Source organism: Nelumbo lutea, chromosome 6, assembly GCF_056320005.1.
Source record: "Nelumbo lutea isolate HS-2025 chromosome 6, American lotus-T2T, whole genome shotgun sequence".
Taxonomy (NCBI): domain Eukaryota; kingdom Viridiplantae; phylum Streptophyta; class Magnoliopsida; order Proteales; family Nelumbonaceae; genus Nelumbo; species Nelumbo lutea.
The window spans coordinates 51,810,730-51,829,927 of NC_142689.1; the positions used below are offsets into that span (position 1 = coordinate 51,810,730).

The 19,198-nt window shown below is 36.8% G+C and overlaps 1 long non-coding RNA gene across 1 annotated transcript; it reads right to left on the reverse strand.

Annotated features, from left to right (window-relative positions):
• Nucleotides 1–5,715: 5,715 nt before the first annotated feature.
• Nucleotides 5,716–16,274, reverse strand: LOC148848884 (uncharacterized). Its single transcript, XR_016101046.1, has 2 exons — nucleotides 15,708–16,274; nucleotides 5,716–6,311 (listed from the first exon to the last, which is right to left on the reverse strand). It is a non-coding gene; the product is annotated as an uncharacterized LOC148848884 (long non-coding RNA).
• Nucleotides 16,275–19,198: the final 2,924 nt, after the last annotated feature.

A 19,198-nucleotide genomic window follows, 5' to 3' on the forward strand; every position in this document is an offset into this window, starting at 1 on the left:
GGAGAACGGTCTCTATGTTCTACATCCTTGTCTAGAAACTAACATAACCGAAACTACATCGGCTGAAATCCCTAAGAAGAGAGCTCGTGATACAGTTAATCCCACGTGTCTGTGGCATTATCGACTTGGCCACATCGGTGTTGACCGAATCACAAGGTTGGTAAAGGATGGTCCTTTGGATTTTCTAACTGTAGAAGATCTTCCCACTTGTGAGCCTTGCCTACAAGGCAAGATGACGAAACGACCATTTAACGGTAAGCATGAAAGATGTACGGGCACACTTGACCTAATACATACTGATGTATGTGGTCCCTGAGTGTTAGGACACGAAATCAACACGTGTATTTCATCACCTTCACAGATGATTTTTCACGATACGATTACGTGTACCTAATGAGACACAAGTCTGAATCCTTTGAAAAGTTCAAAGAGTTTAGACAAGAGGTCGAGAAACAGTTAGGGAGAGAAACTAAGGCCCTTCGATCAGATCGAGGTGGAGAGTATATCTCTGACGAATTCAGGGACTACTTAAAGGACAATGGGATAGCATCCCAATTAGCTCCTCCTGCTACATCACAACTTAATGGTGTTTCGGAGAGGAGGAATAGGACTTTATTGGATATGATCTGGTCGCTTCTCATACACTCAGAGTTACCCACATTCTTTTGGGGTTATGCATTAGAGACTGCGATTTATGTGCTGAATCGGGTTCCAACCAAATCGGTTCCGAATACTCCATTTGAACTTTGGACCGGAAAGAAACCAAGTGTTAGACACTTGAAGATTTGGGGTTGTCCAACACACGTTAAGAGAACGAGTGTAGACAAGTTGGAATCCAAGACCAGTCGTTGCCTATTTGTAGGCTACCCAAAAGGCTCTGTAGGTTACCTATTCTATGACCCAAGTGAGCAGAAAGTGTTCTGCAGTCGTAATGCGCAATTCTTGGAAACCGACTATATCCTGGACACCCATCGTCAGGAAGTTGTTCTTGATGAGGAGAGCTCAGGAGCAGTGGGAGATGTACCACAAGTTCTAGGTAGTGACCAACCTAGAAGATCCACTCGGGTATCCAGGCCTCCAGTCCGTTATGGTTATGACCAGGATAGTTACCTGGTGGAAACCTTGACTAGTGAGGAGGATCCCGTGACTTACACGGAAGATATGTTGGACATAGATTCCCAGAAGTGGGTGGAGGCCATGAGAGTAGAGATGGACTCAATGGAAACCAATGGAGTCTGGACTCTAGTAGATCCGCCCTCCAAGGTAAAAGCAATCAGTTGCAAATGGATTTACAAGAGGAAGAAGGGCCCCGATGGTAAGGTTGAGATCTTCAAGGCTCGTCTGGTAGCGAAAGGGTACACTCAGAAAGAGGGCATCGATTATGAGGAAACCTTTTCGCCTGTGGCCATTCTTAAATCCATTAGGATCCTGCTAGCTGTAGCAGCATACCATGATTATGAGATTTGGCAAATGGATGTCAAAACTGCATTCCTGAATGGAGATCTTACTGAAGATATCTATATGCAGCAGCCGCAAGGCATCATTGCTGCAGGTCAGGAAAACATGGTATGTAAACTTAATAGATCCATTTATGGACTTAAGCAAGCTTCTAGAAGTTGGAACATCCGTTTTGACTCTGCCGTCAAATCGTTTGACTTCGAGCAGAATCCGGATGAACCCTGTGTCTACAGGAATTACAGTGGAGATAAGGTTACCTTCTTGGTTCTGTATGTAGATGACATTCTACTCATTGGGAATGATGTAGGTATGTTAACTACGGTGAAAGTATGGTTATCACAGCAATTCTCCATGAAAGATCTTGGAGAAGCCTCCTATATACTTGGTCTTCGACTCTATAGAGATAGATCAAAGCGGATAATAGGATTATCCCAATCTGCCTACATTGACAAAATAGTCAAAAGATACAGCATGGAAAACTCCAAGAAAGGAAATGTTCCTTTCAGGCACGGAGTCACTCTCTCCAAGAAGATGTCTCCCAAGACTTCTAAGGAGATTGATGGCATGAAAGACGTTCCCTATGCCTCTGCCGTAGGGAGCATCATGTATGCCATGTTGTGCACTCGTCCTGACATAGCTCAGGCAGTGAGTGTAGTAAGCAGATTTCAGGCCAACCCAGGGCAGGAGCATTGGACTGCTGTGAAAAACATACTTAAGTACTTTCGAAGGACAAAAGAGTTTTGTCTAGTATTCGATGGTAGCTCACTACAGATCCAAGGGTATACAGATGTCGATTTCCAGTCAAACCCAGATGATAGAAAGTCTACATCTGGATATATTTTCACGATAGGATCGTGTGTTATTTCCTAAGTGTCAACAAACAGGGGTCCTAAGTTGCAAATTAATAGTCCACAACCCAAGCCGAGCGCATTGCCGTAAGTGATGCTGCCTTATGAATGAAGGTGTTCATTCATGAATTTGGAATTCAGCACATCACCAATTCCATTGTTGTATGACAACACTGGACCTACGGGAGGATGATAGCAAGAGGTAGCATCAGCGGAGAATGTGGTAGACCCTTTGACTAAGCCACTGACACAGAAAGTGTTTGAGAAACACGTGGAAAGCATGGGACTTTGGCTAGTACCTAATTGGACCTAAGTGCAAGTGGGAGCTGTTAGACAGTTTTGTATGCCCTTAGCTTCAATCAAATTTGATGTACTTTATGAGTTTATTGTAAATGAATAAAAGTGCATATTTGATTCATCTTCCCTTGGTATGTTTCTGTGTATTACCTTGAAACTAGACACTTATTGAGACTCGTGTTAGTTTAGAATGTTCACAGCCAGTGGGTCGGTCTGGGGAGACCTATCCTGACAAGGCTGACACTGTGGTGCCACCAAGTCGGTTGGGGTGGCTTGTCTCAGCTACCGGGGTGAGACCCTAGGCACATACAGTGTGGGATTAATTGAATCTTTGAACTAGACCAGATTTCCAGTATTGCCCTGGACCTTGGAGATTGATGGGCAAAACTGGAAAGTTACACCCGACCCCTAGACTCGATTATGATACTGCACTAGGTGTTGGATCGGGCTGTCTTTGATGTACTAATCAGTGAGATCCTTAGTGGGGGTCAAAACCTGGGTATGTTGGGACAATCCGAGAATTCATCTGAGTGGGTGATCATAGTGACAGGATCAGCCCCTTTGTCGGATAAAGGTAATGATCGGGGATGCACTCTCACTGTTGGAAACCAAAACTGCCGGCAGCCGATTTCAACCGTTAAAATTTGTTTTTGCGAAATATATTTTATATGAGATATAAAAGTATATACATTATGGTTTCTAAAATGTTTGCAAAAGGTTTTAATTCCCGGGATCCATATAAGTGGAGAGTGCAGCACTGTTCCTTGCAACCAAGGGAGAGGTCCTCTCTTGTCGGGCAGTGTATGATCATTATGGGTTGAGAGGTTAAGTGTAAGACCATTGAGGATAATACCTGATGGGATAATCTTGCATCTGCCCACAGTCCCTGCGTGTTACAAGGTGGATTGGCCCAGGGACCACTTAGGGTAAGTGTTGGGCCCATAGAGCCCATTTGATGGGTTTCAGGGGGTGCACTGTCTTTAACAGTGTATTCGACCAGGCCTTGTAACAAAGGCTGGGTCGTACCCATGTGGCTGATGTGTAGATCAATGCTTGGGTCCCACGCCATACAAGGAAGCCCAACTGGGCAGTAGTTAGGAATGTTAAGTGAGCACATAAGCTTAATGAGCCTAAAGCCCATTTCGAACTGGGCTATTAATTTAGTTAATTAAAGGGGCGAATTCTGATATGGATTAGCAGTTAGGATAGGGTCTTAATCCTATCAAGTCAGAGAGTTCAGATCTGAATGTGATTCAGATCTAGAAACCTCCTAATAAGATTAGGATAAAGCTAATCTAATCTGCAGATAAGATAAGGGTTTATCCTTATCATTAGAAGAGAAGGCTGATCCAAATATGATTTGGATAAGCACCTCCTAATGGGATTAAGAGCTGATCTTTTCAAGTTAACAAAAGAAGGAAGGGGGCGGCAGCCTTGAGAGAGACCAAGAAACACATCAGATCCTCTTTAGTGTTGAAATCAAGAAGAGAGAATTCTGCACCCTGCGAATACTCTCTTGCCGCCTCCCTGCTCTTGCCGCCCTGTTTGCCAGTTCGATCTCCAGCTGTGGGAGAAGTCAAGATTGGATCTTGACATCAATTCTTTGAGAAAGGATTGAAAAGGGAGCTGTGCTCACGTTCCATCCTACTGTTTCTTGCGAAGGACAGAGTTCTTGGGGAAGAACACTGCTGATTCTGCTCCATCCTGCACTGCGCCATCTTCAGTGGGAGTAGTTTTTGGATCCTTCCTTGGGCGTGAACACCTTTGTTGGGAGATATTGCTTCTCCATATCAGGTATCATTCTCTCCCATTCCTTTTGGTTCAGATCTGGTTCAATTTAAGGTTCAAGATTTATCCTTAAAAATATGATTTTCTAAATAGGGAATGTGATTCCCTGTTGAAGGGAGAGAAAAATTTTTGAAATTTGCCCCTTATTCCGCAATCTTTGGGCATCCATCTGATGGATCTCTCAACCCTTCATCGGGAACGGCTTTTGGTCGTTTTTGGGTTTTTCAAAATTTTAAAATTTCTTTTATTTTTTGTCAGAGTAGGGTGTCTGTTCGGACTGGATGGTTGGACCGTTCGACTCGGTGACCAGACCCCATAATGGTTACTTATCCGGTCTGGTTTTAAAAACCTTGGTTAAATTACTCACAGTAATGTCTTGTGAAGTTTTCTTAGGGTATGCTTGGTTCATTGGAATAGGGGTTTGGACTAGGATGCTGGAATGTCATTCCCATTCTAGCCGGAAAAGAAAATACCCAACACGCGTCAACCCTCCTTGGGAGTCATACATATCTTAGAGAATCCAAATTCAATTCTTGTTTGATCCAAATATTCAAGGAATTAGGTGATTTCGATTCAGATTCCAATTGCAAACCAAATGAACCCTCTAATACTTATATTATATGACCTATAATCTATCCCGACTCTAGCCCTGATGGATTAATCCATTTGACTCCAAATGATTTCAAATTATAAAAATAATATTATATATTTTACATTTTGAATATATAATATTAGAGATGCTTCCAAAATTTGTATACTTTTAATATTTTTATTTATTTTAAACTTTTATTATTTAATCTTGACATCATGGGCTAATCCCATTTAACCTAGCTTGAGGGTTCAACTACTTATCCATCATTTGACGAAAAACAATTTCATTTTCAAGTCAGTTTTAAAACACAGATTTTGCATTGTTAAAATTATCGGATATGGATTTAATTAGTAGAATTTATTGGTAAAAAACAAAAGATGCATTAAATATAAAATTTAATGTGAGAGAGAATGAGAGTTAATTGGATCTTGAAAAAGTGGGAGTTAGCACCTTTAAATGTAGTAGTATTTAATGAGATCTAGAGAATTGAAGGAAGCACAAAAAATAGTATTATTGTGAATTTATTTATTTAATATACCTTAAATATATGATTTAATGATAATTAATACCTTAAATACAAGACTTAAATATATGATTAAGATCATTGTCATCTGTTATTTGTAAATTTTCAAGCAGCATATAAAAAAAAAAGCTTCCAAATAAAGCAGTCCAAGGCAATTTTCACTCAACAGACAATAAGTTACGTCTTAGATCTGGGCCTAAAAAATACAAGTTCAAAATCATTCCAAACTTTTAACAAGTGGTTTTTCATCAAATCTATAGTAATGCAGATGATATGCATCTATTGATGATGATGCACAATAATTTATGAACAAGTTAAGAGTAAGTATATCGTTTTATAGCGAGGCCCATCCCCATAATATTGCAATATAACATCAAGTACTGATATTTGAAACAAAGTGAACCAAATGGAGCTGATGAACCCAGTTTTCTTTATCTCTAGAGCTAGCCAGGCTTTCTATTGGGTAAGACAGACAGGATTTGCCTTTTGATAGCATATATAGATACGGCTGCAGAAGATAAAAGGTTTACCACAGTGATATTAACCAGCATAGATTTTTTTTCCATGTATATTTACACTGACATGACCACTGTTTATAGCAGTTTTAGTTTGTATCTTCATATAGGCTTAGAACCTCGTGAAGAACTGCATCTGCTTCAGAAAAGGGCTTAAGCTCTCCATTAGTTTTTCACATGGGTGGTTGTGGATGCCTTCGTAAGTTGTCACGACAATGCTCGTGTCCTTTGATAGTCGTTGAACTTGCTTCTTCACGTTGCATGTGTGATGTGTGCAGCGATAATAGCTTCTTCATTTGTATAAACAAATAAAGGGATTACGGACAAAAAACATGCTCGGGTAGTCATCCATCAACATGTAAAATCGTGAAGAGAACATTAACAGTGTAAATATATCAACTCAATAAACATGCTCAGAGTTTTATAAAATAATCAAGTTTAATTCACTTATCTAGATGTTGTTTGACAAGTCATTTTAGGAACATCTTCTTGTTGGACAGTTATGCCCATAACTCCAGTCAGATTTATGAGACTCGTGTTAGCTTAGAATCTTCACAGCCGTTGGATAGATCTAATGATGTCTATTCTGCCAAGGCTAACCTGATGTGCCACCAAGTTGGTTGGGGTGGCTTGTCTCAGCTGTTAAAGTGAGACCTAAGGTATATGTAGTGTGGGTTTTCTTGAAACACTGAACTTGACTAATTTTCAATATTGCCCTGGATCTTGGAGACATATGAGCAAAACTGAAAAGTTACACCTAACCCCTAAACTCGATTATGATACTGCACTAGGTGTTAGACAAAGTGAATGATCGGGTAATGCACTCTCTCTGATGGAAACCTAAACTACTAGCAGTTGATTTCAAATGTTGAGATTTGTTTTTGCAAAATATATATTTATATAAAGATATACATATTAAATGTTTGCAAAATGTTTTAATTCCCAGGATCCATGTGAGTAGAGAGTGCAGCATTGTACATTGGAGCCGAGGGAGAGGTCCTCTCTTGTCAGGCAGTGTTTGATCATTATGGGCTGAGAGGTTAAGTGTAAGACCATTAAGGGTAATACCTAATGGGCTAATCTTGCATCTGCCCACAATTCTTGGGTTTTCATAAGGTAGATGGATCCAAGAACCATTTAATGTAAATGTTGGGTTCATTGAGAGCCCATGGAGATGGACTCAGGGGTTCACTGTCTCATACAGTGAATTCGGCTAGGCCTTGTAACAGCGGCTGGGCTAAACCCAACAACAAATTGTAGAATTCTTCCCAATGCTTGCCGCCCCTACCTAGTTCGATCTCCACTTGTGGATCTGATCAAGAAAGATTCTTGATATTGTTTCTTGGTAGAAAAAACAATCTGAAGTCATGCTCACCTGCCCTTGCTCGATTTTTGCTGAAGAACCATCATGTTGATCCTGTTTCACTACACAATGTGTCAACTTCCGTGGAAGCGGGTTTTGGTCATTTCTTTGGGTGTGAACACGTGCGTTGGGAGTTATTGTTATTTTGTATCAGGCATATCCCTCACTCTCTTTTGGTTTCAGATTTGGTCCAGTTTTGGATTTAAGAACGGACATTGAAAATATAATTTTCTAAATTAGGGAATACGATTTCCGAGAAGGGGGAGAGAATTTTTGAAAATTCGCCCAACATTTCTGCATGGTTTGGCCATCCATTCGATGGATCTCTCTTCCCTTCACTTCTAACAGCCCAGATGGTCAAAAAACATATTGAGCTTCTGGGGTCTTGTCTTTAAAGATTAAGACCTTTTGGTAAGTGTGTATCTTGGTCTACCATGATCTACCATATGTGAAAACAAAGCAGTCTAGAAAATTTCTCCTTTTTTTTAAATTTTTTTTTATTTTTTAATCTAGTTATTTTGTCAATAATGAATCAACTTTCTGAATTTGATCCATTGTTGGCCACGCCTGAAGGCTTTCCTAAAGCCCTGCTTCATCATGATTTTAAAAGGTTTATCACGTCAGAAACCTCTCCTAAATCGTGTGTAACTAAGAAAACTCCCAATATTCTTATCACAACTCACCTATTATTTATAGGTTTTAGAGCCAAAGCAATTCTCACCATCTTTAGAACTCACCGATTGTTGGGAGGGTTTAGACCAAAAGCAGAGACTGAAGACTTTACAAAAAAAAGTGGAATTACTCTGTTTTGCACAAAAAATAGTGGTGGAACTACTTTGCAGTCATTTTTTTTTTTAATCATATCTATTTTTTCTAATCGGGAGAGTCTGATAATCGTTTTCAGACTTTAGCCATCGGCCATTTTTCAATCTTAGACACCAGTACTTTTTCAGACGTTAATTTTCGGTTGGAGACATTATCGGAGGTCTCGGAGTTACACGTTTTTCTCGTTATCAAATTTGAGTCTCCCCCTTTACAATTTCTATCGTTTTTTCATTTTCACTCTCAATCCCCATTATTCTATTACTTTTTCATTTTCGTACTCTCAGCCCCATTATTATGGTCGGTGACTCTGTCTAACAGCTTTTGGGAGTGAACGGTGTATAAAAATTTGTGAAAAACTCTTACCATAATTGATTTTTATGGCCAATGTCAAAGACACTATTCATATGTTCAGGTTGGGAAGATGAATTAGGTCGGATTGTGGATAGCCCGCTCCAGCCCGACCCATTATAATATACTTTATAGATTTTTAAACCCAGCCTAGACTGGTATTAATGACTAAATCGGTCACGTTTCATCTTCTCAAACTGGTCCATAAATAATTAATAATTTTTAATTGCAACTAATAACAATTATTAATTATAACTGAGTGGTTTTAACTACTAACCTGGTCACATTTTAACTACTAAATAATACTTTTTAATTATTAACTAATAATAGCCAATTATTACTATTACTTTCTCAAAATAATTAATGATATTTAAAACTAGTCCAAAAATAATTGCTCAATATTTATTTTAAATGTTGTCAATTAGTAATTCAATAATTGTAATAATTTTCGTTCAAGCTTTAGTATTTTTTACTTATTTGATTTAGTGTTCTCAGTAATTAGTTATTAATGTTATTTCAGTAATTTTAAAATTTATTTTTTACTTGTATTAAATATTATCAATAGTTAATATTTTCAATTATTCAATACTATTATTTTTTTAGTTATTCAATGATTTTAATATTTTTATTAAAATTATTATTATTAATAATATTATTATTATTATTGTCAATAATTATTATTTTCAGTTATTAAATATTTAATATTTCAATAATATTTTTAATTCATAATATAGTATTAAACATATTGATTTTATAATTATTTTTTAAATTAATATTATTTTCAGAAATTAATATGAATGGTTTCATAATTAATTATTCACAATACCAAATAATTATTGAATCATTTAAAAAATTCAAATTACTGAAAATGACCTATATTTTTCAAATTAAATACTGAATAATCATTTTGAAATCTGAAAATACTAAAATTTCTGAAGATATGAAATAATTACCAAATTTTTTAATAATTTTTCCGTAAAATTATTGAAAATGGAAAAAATAATTACGAACTCATACTTACTAATTAATTACAGAAAAATAATATCTGAACATTACTACAAATTTTGAAATATGAAAATTCAAAATATTTACTGAAAATTCTGATAATTAGTGAGAATAAATATTGACAAGAAATTACTTAATATAATTATGAAAAATATCAAAATTACTGAAAATTTCTAAAAGTTTTAAAATTCCTGAAATATCTGAAAGTATTGAATAATTTTAAAAATTCAAAATATATACTGAAAAATCCGATAATTAGTGAGAATAATTATTGAAAATAATTACTTAAAGTAATTCTGAAAAATCTGAAAATAGATGAAAGTACTGAATAATTTTAAAAATTCAAAATATTTACTGAAAATTCCAATAATTAGTGATAATAAATATTGAAAATAATTACCTAAAATAATTCTAAAAAATCTAAAAGTTACTGAAAAAATTGTGGGGGCTCAAATTGGGACAGGTTGGGCTCGGGCTACCCAAGGCCTCAATCCAAGCCCACTCTCAGTTTAGTTTGGGCCTAGGTTTTTTAATCCAAGACCAGCTTGCAGTTTAAAAACTCAAGCCTGATTGAGTTGATTGGGCTCACTCAAATTGCACCCCTATCTCATTTTGCTTTAAGTTCTTTTAATAAAGTTCGTGCACCGCACGGGTCCCTACTAATTTCCTCCTAAATGATAATGGTGAAGACAGTATGGTATGACAAGTATGAGTCCCCGTCAATTAATTTTAAGTGTTGCATCCTCCAACTCTAAAATAGTCTCACCTCAAGCCAATATGGAAATGTTTTTTTTTTTGAAAGGAATATAGAAATGGGTTGGGTTCACTTGACACAGTTTCCTTATTTTTTATTGTTTCTAAGAAAAAATGTGCCCACATCTCAGGATTTGGGACAATGTTATTTTTTCGGTATTACATATTACACATGAAAGGTGGCGATAGATTAGTGAGGTCTATTGACTATTGTTGGGTCCAGATGACTAATCATCTGTATTTGTTATTTTGAGAGCTTTCCAAGAGTTTACTGGGGACATCGAGTTCATCAAATCATGTTTCAAGATGATTCTTGGCCAAAATATCTCAATGATAAACAGATTAGTCCTTGAATTGTAACATTTATTGTCAAAAATGGGAGACTAGAAAGGTGGGGGATCCAGACCAATCAATGAGTCTGTGAATTTAATCCAAAGGTCTTACTACCATTAAAAGTGTTAATGAAGGTGTGTAACTTTTGTTTAAATAAATTACCCAATAATTTTAAGGAAAAAAATGTACCTTAAACAACTTTTCTCCTCATTCAAATCCCTTCCATTAAGTCTTATATTTAATGTATTGACTATTAGATAGTATATGCCCTTAGCTCCAATCAAATTGATGTATATATATATTTATTCTAAATGAACAAAAGTACATTATTGTTTCATGTTGATATTTGTATGTTTTTGTATAATTACCCTTTAAATTGGACACCTATGTAACTCATTTTAATTTAAAATGTTCTTATCCATTAGATAGACTTGGGGAGTTTATCCTACCAAGGCTGACACTGATGTGCTACCAAAGAAGGTAGGGCAGTTTGTCTCAGCTGCTAGAATTAGACTCGAAGCAAATGCAGTGCGTGTTTGGATGAAACACTAAACCCGGTCCATTTTCCAGTTATGCTTTGGACCTTGAGATTGATATGGACAAAACTAAACAGTTACATATAACCCCTAAACTTGATTATGGCACTATAATAGGTGTTGGATTGGGTTGTCTTTGATGTGCTAATTAGTGAGATCCATCAATGGTCAAAACTTAGGTATGTTGGGGCATTTTGAGAATTCACCTAAGAGGGTGATCATAGTGAGAAGATTGGTCCCTTTGTCAGACAAAGTAAATGATAGGGTTTACATTCTTTCTAATGAAACCTAAACTATTGGTAGTGGATTTCAACTGTGTTTGAGATTTGGTTTTGCAAAATAATTTATATGATATGTATATTAATGTTTTATAAAAAATGATTGCAAAAATGTTTTAATTCTCCATCTGAGTAGAGAGTGTGACACCAAAGAAGTTGGGGTAGCTTGTCTCAACTGTTAGGGTTAGACTCAAATCACATGTAGTGCGTGTTTGGATGAAACACTAAACCGGATCAATTTTCCAATTATGCCTTGGACTTTGGAGATTGATATGGACAAACTGGAAAGTTACATATAACCCCTAGACTTGATTATGGTACAACATTAAGTGTTGGATTGGTTTGTCTTTGATGTGCCAATCAATGAAATCCATTAATGGTCAAAACCTAGGTATGTTGGGGCAGTTTGAGAATTCACCTAAGAAGTTGGGGCAACTTGTCTCAGTTGCTAGGATTAGACTCGAAGCATAGGCAATGCGTGTTTGGATGAAACACTAAACCTGGTCCATTTTCTAATTATGCCCTGGACCTTGGAGATTGATATGGGCAAAACTGGAAAGTTACACATAACCCCTTGACTTGATTATGGTACTACACTAGGTGTTGGATTGGACTGTCTTTGATGTGCCAATCAGTGAGATCCATCAATGGTCAAAACCTAGGTATGTGGGGGCAGTTTGAGAATTCATCTAAGTGGGTGACCATAGTGGTAGGATTGGTCCCTTTGTTAGACAAAGTGAATGATAGGGTTTACATTTTTTCTGATAAAAACCTAAACTATTAGTAGTGGATTTCAACTATGTCTGATATTTGGTTTTGCAAAATATGTTTATATGATATGTATACTAATTTTTTATGGAAAATGTTTGCAAAAAGATTTTAATTCTCGAAATCGATCTGAGTAGAGAGTGTGACACTGCACCTTGCAGTTAGGGAAGAGGTCATTCCCTGTTTGGTGGTGTTTGATCATTATGAGCCAAGATGTTAAGTGTAATAGACCATTAGAGGGATGATTACTTGATGGACTTTATTTTACTTAAGTCCATTATCCTTAGATTTTCATAGGATTGCTGAATTTAAGGATCATTTAAGTGTAAATGTTTGGCCCATATTGAGTCCATAGTGATGTGCTCAGGGGTTCACTATATTTAGCAGTGAATTTGGCTAAGCCTTTTCACAAAGGCTAAGGCGAACCCATATGGACTTATCTTAGGTCATTGTGGGGTCCCACACCATACAAATCAGGCCAAAGTTGGTCATGCAACACCCTTGGATTGGGAATCATATAACTGATGGGCCTAAGGCCCATAATTAATATGATTAATTAAGCTGGCATATGACAACTTAAGCCATGGGGTGAATCTGGGTCTAGAGCACCTAATCTTATAAGAAAATAAGGTATATCTCTAATTAGAGTCCATATCTAATTTAGATCTAGATTATCTCATAATTAGATTAGGAGATAGTTCGATAAGAGATTATAAAAGAGGAGGGGGCTGACTAGTCCAAGAGAGCTTCATATTTTGGCAGTTTCTAATTTTTGCAAGAAAATTTCAAGGAATATCAGGCTCATCATCCTTAGTTCGATCCAAGCAATTATAATTTTAGTTTTGTTGAAAACTATGTTGCTAAAGCAATTTCACCTATACACTGCGCCATCACCAGTGGAGGCTAGTTTTAGGACTGATTTGGAAGTGAACTTCCACCTTGGGATCTACATTTGTGGTATCCATATTAGGTATACATCTCCCTTTTTGTTTGATTTCAAATCTGGTCTAATTCAATGCAAGACCGATCTTGAAAAATGCAATTTTTCAAAACATAGGGAATTTGATTCCCAAAGGATTAGGAAATTTTTTAAAATTTGCCCAGCCATTTAGAATGGTTTGACTATCCATATTATGGATGCTAACCCTTCCAACTCCCATTAACATTCATTAAATCATATTCTTAACTAGAACATCCCTATTTTTGAATTTGATCCTTCTAATTTTAAGGACATAAAATATAATTTGAACTACTACATCTCCTTATTCAATTCCCTCTCATTAAGTCTTATATTTAGGGTATTAACTCTCATTCTTTCATTAATCCTATATGTAAGCTATTCTTCACACACACACAAAAAGAAAAATATATTTAGTAGATCTACATCCAAAACTTTTAAGGATATAAAATACATGCTTTTTAAAAATTATCAAAAAATGAAATTGTTTTTTCATCATGGTGGAGAATAAGGAATTCAACCATCTAGGTAAAGTGGGCTAATGCATGATGTTATAATTAAATAAAAAATTTTAAAATAAAAATAAACACAAATATAGAAAAATTGGGTACACCTCTAATGTTTTACATAAATTAATCATATTAAATAATAATAACGTGATAAATAATAATTGTTCTTATTGATGTTGGAATGAAATATAGATTTAAAACCAATCAAAAAATAAAATTATTTGTGGTGGCGGATAAAAAATTCAACCTTTTGAGTCAACTATGCCAACCATTGATATCATAATTAAATAAAAATAAAAGAAGATAAATAACACAAAAGCATTATGTAATAATGCAAATTGGGCGGGCTAGGCAGGGCTTAAGCTCAACCTAGGCCCAACACTAAGAATTGGGAGTAGGGCCTGAGCCCAAGGTCAAGCTTGAATTGTTCAATCTAAGCCCAGCCCGCATAAAATTTGATGCACTCGGGTTGGGCTTGGTTCTTGACCAGGCTCGGATTGGTCAATTAGTCTACATTAAAATTTGATATAAACGTATATTTATATGGAATGCATGTATCAAAATGTATGGTTTACAAAAAAATGTATGCATTTGTATGTATGAAAATATGTGTTTATATATATAAATAGATAGATAGAAAGATAGATATATGCACATAATTGGGTTAGGCTCTAGTTAGGAGAAGGTTAGGTCGAGCTCAATCAAGTTCGACTTACCTAAGGATTAAACTTGGACCCAGTCCAAACTTTTTGGCACAGGCCCAACTTAAGGACTGAAAATCTAAAACCAACCTGTATAAAATTGTGGTTGGGCCCGCCCAAGTTGCATGCAATTGATATTTGTGAATGTCTATCTTGTAAGGTTGACATTTTTTTTTTCTTTTCCTTTTCTTCCTTAAACTTGACAAAATAATCTTCATTTCCTGCAATAGGTTTTATTCTTTAAGAAGCCCCTCACACAAAAGTCTATTGGGCTTGAAGCATGGACAATCACACACCCTCAAACCTTCTACTGAAATTTAATTAATTATAATGGGGTACCGGGAACTGAACACCGAACTGCTTGATCAAACAGGCTTTAATACCACGTCCAAAAACCTTTCAACCTAAATACTTAAGCTGACTTACATGAATAGGCTTTCATTCTCTAACACAGCTTAACAGCTTAATTGTTTCATTACTGTCACAAATTATAATAACTGCTAGGAGTCATGTATCATATTTATACAGGGGCAAAGCCTGGGTGTGGCGGAGGGGAGACATTGCCCTAGAGAGAGGACAAAAATAGGACAGCACATAGAAGTAACTTTACGTGGCATACATGCATCTAAAAGTACTTTTATTAGATGGAGCAGAAATTTCTAAGAAACAAAACGAAGTTACTTTTCACTTCATTAGAACGATTTTCTGTTATTATGCTATCCTTGCCAACTTCTACTTTTAGTTAGCCTTCAGGAAAGCACTTTGCTATTGTGCTTCAGGAAGCAAACATACAAAAGGTTATCCAAACAAACCTCAGTTACCATTCCTAATATCATAGCTTTGAAACCATTTACGTAATAGCTATTTAACGCAAACATTCGTGCATGGTGCAGTGCACAAACTTCTATATGATAATCATTTAATTGGAACTTTATTAGAAGACTGCTATTAGATTTAGATATATTTTTAATGTTATGGTACTGATGTTATGATTTATTTTTCATGGAGAAGAGACCTCTGAAACTACGGATACTATTATATGATTAATATATAATTGATCTAATGGATTCACTTATTCCTTACATGGTTTCTGGATAACTACCTGCATGGCGGAGATCGGTAGCTTTTATCTATCAAGATAGAATGGGTTCTAAGATTGAACAAACTTGAAGTTTGGAGACAATTTGAAGGCAATTTACCAAAGAATAGATGAAAGAATTAATGACGTAGTGGTCCTAGTGCTTTTTGTTCAGACTGATCAGAAATATATCTTAATATCCATGATTGTTCAGACTGATCAGAAATATACCTGGGATAGCTGCTGTTCTTGACAGCTTTCTGGCCGTATTTTCTCCAGCGGAAACCATCGTCAAGGATATCCTCTGTACTCCGCGTCTGGAACGCAAGCCTCGGCCGACTTGCTTTCTTAGTCCTGCTCGCTCTTGCCTTATCTTTACCACCCTTTTCTTCTTCGATTTGGTTTCCAGTTGTTACAGCTGCACTCGCCAATAATGGCTTCTGTTCGCCAAATCCTAACGAACCGGAGAGGAGGCTAACCCAGTCTATGTCCGGTATGATTTGGGAATCCTGTTGGTGAGGCTGATGCAGTAGAATTGGAAGAGGAGTAGGTGGTGGTGGCGGTGGTGGGTGCAATAAGGTGGATCCAAGCGCCGATGAAGGTGTGAAGAAGTAAGATGGATTAATGTGGGAGGGTGGCAGTGGTGGCAACGGCGGTGGGGCTTCTCCTTCCATGGACAGGGCTCCACTGTGAAAGGATTCACGAGTTCTATTTGTAAAGGAGAAGAGAGAATTTATCTCTGCCGCATGCAGATGGTGGAAGGTGAGAAGGGGTTGGACTGACCCACACACATAGAGAGAGAGAGAGGCAGAGAGAGATTCTTAAATAGTTGAAACCATGGGAGGCAAGTTTGTTCTCTTTTCTTACACCCAAAAGGCCAACCAAACCCACCTACTTTCACCTGCCCTATCCTATGTAAAGGAGAGATGTGCCGTATCGTTATCACCAAAGCAAGGGCAGGGTGTATTACATCTAGGGGTGTTGTTGATTATGGTCCAAACTGCCAAAACCGGAGGAGGAGCGAACCAAACTGAAATTGACGGTTTGATTTGGTCCGGTCTTAAAAGCGGTCTATTTTTTTCTGCAAAATTTTAAAATTTTGATTTACAGTTTTGGTCCGGTTTTCTCAATTTTAGAAACCAAACTAGACCATAAACCAAAATAAATCAAATTATTAATATATAATATACATAATATAATTATATATTATATGGAATTTATTAACAATTCAATGTTGTATTAAAAACTGGATCTATCCCATTTCTATACTAAAACAGTTTGGTTTGGTCTATTTTTTTTTTCAAGACTGGACCGGACCATGTACACCCTCTAACTAATCTCTGCTCTCTCTCTCTCTCTCTCTATGTCAATATATTAATATAACGAGGCATGGCATTCTTTTGAGTCTTAGCAACATGTACCGTGTCCCCCAGAATAAGTTATCTGATCACGTTTTGTTGACCAACCGGTTCGATTGTTCATCTTTGACTGGTCTGTCACCCTTCTGATGTGCTAGAAACTGTCCCTGTATTTTGTTTTCAGGGTCTTTTAAATTAAACTGCCTCTACACCCTTCGCAAAGGTGAAGGGACTGACCAAACGATCAATAATTAAAGGTCAATCAAACCCTTTCAAGAGCTGATACATCAAACTGATCTCTGTGGGGAAAATAATAGCTCTAATGGAACGGTATATTTTCAAATCCTGAGTTCCTAACAACTATTATCACGTCGCGTCGCGTCGTGTTAGACTCAGCTCTGGGGTCGCTGAATGGTTGTTTTGGTTTTTAAACTAAAATTAATTGCAACTTAAAAAAAAGGGTAAATTATAAAGACCCCCTTGCATTATAAAGTCAGTGACAAATTCCCCTCTGTACTTTTTTTTTGCAAGAAAGACTTCTGAATTTTAGCCGTTAGACAAAGACTTCCTTTGACCCGTTAAGTTAGATTATAGAAAGCTTTAAATTATCAAAATACCCCACTAAACTTTTTCATTTTTTTTTTGTCTTTTTTTTTTCTCTTAAAACTTATTTCTCCTAAAAGCAACGGAAAAATTTTCCAATTAACGCATTGGTCCAATCATGGTAGGAGAAAAATAAAGTCCAACTCAACTCTGTTTAAACTTTAAACTTGGTCATGTAAAACCCAAAGCACCATACACAGTAATAAGATAAAGTCCCACATGCTTTTTTATCATCTTAGTATAGGGAAAATAATAAAACTATAAAAGAGTGTCGAAAGTTGTTTATTACCATTACTCCTTATGATTTACAACTGCTAGCTTATTTCCTGGGTTTCTTTTTTTATGAATGAAACTGTTATTTTCACTGTGTTTCTAAAGAAAGGCTCATCTTTCAGGATACTGTATATTTTTAAAGCTATTCGGGTTTGTATTTCGAACTGAGTGGAAAAGCACAAGAACCCATCAAGGATCTCTCTCCTTACCTCAGAAGTGTGGCATCTTTCGAGCGCAGAAACTGAACCTCCGATTGGCACAAAGCTGTCAACCCGCAATGGTAGAGAATCTTCTTGGATCTGTGAGAAAAAAGAAAGAAAGAACAAAGATCCGGCAACTTTTTCTTTTCCTTGTTCAGAGCTGAATTGAGGAATCAAGATAGATTCCAACTTTCAGAGCTTCGAGAGGCTGGTTTGAGAGAGAGAGAGAGGAGAATCCAAGCCAAGCCAGAGCTCTCAAGTCTTCAACCAGAAGAGACACCAGTTCAAGGTCACTATTGCCAGGTAGATGTGCGTTACCAAAGAATGAAGAGAGAAAGAGAGCAGGTGAAGACCAATTTAATTACAATCTCCAAAATTAAATCCTCATTCACCATTGCCATTTGCAAGCAATAAAAGAACCACGTGCTTCCCCTACTCCTCTTTTAAACTACCATTTATTACCGCCTACCCAATCACCACAAAATTCACAAGCAACCGTGCAGGAACAAAGACCATGACGACTCTTTGTCTTTGTTCTACTGTTCTGTCTCTGCATCTCAAGAATTGGGGTTTTGGGTTTCTGAAATTCTTGCCTTAAAGCCTGTCCTTTTTAGTTGTTTGACAGAGCACAGGGAAGGGGGGAGAAAGAAAGTCAAGAAGAACCAAAACCAAAAGTAGAACAATAAGGAACTGATTTCCAAGGAGGTGGAGGAGAAAAAACAACTCAGTTGATGTCTGCCGTGTTAGAGCTGAGGTGGTGGGTGCACGAGTTACGAGAGAAGCTGCCATCGAGGTGGTGGAGTCATGCACGCACTCAATGTTGGTTTAAACATTTCACTTGTCAAAATAAAAATAAGTTGTGGCGGTTACAGCCAAGAGTAATGGAAAAACAGAGGAAAACGGGAGCCGCTGTTCGTGTATCCTGAGGTCGGTGAAGATGATCAGTGTTTTTCTTAATAGTTATTACAAGGGTAGTATGGGAATTAAAAAATATTATAATGGCAGATTTCAATGGAAAGCTAACGGTGGGGTATTTGTTTCATAGTCATAGTATAGGGGGGTCTTTGTCATAAAACAAAGTATAGGGGTGTCTTTGTAATTTACCCTAAAAAAACATATCTCTTGGGAAAAACCAACACATTTTTTTCTGATGTAACCAATTGATTTTGTTTTAGAAAATAAAATCATTTTACATTGGTGAATATCCCTTAAATGTAGGACTGTCAATGGATCGAGTTTATCTAACAGAATCAAATTGATTGGACTGATAATGTTAGGTGCCATTTGA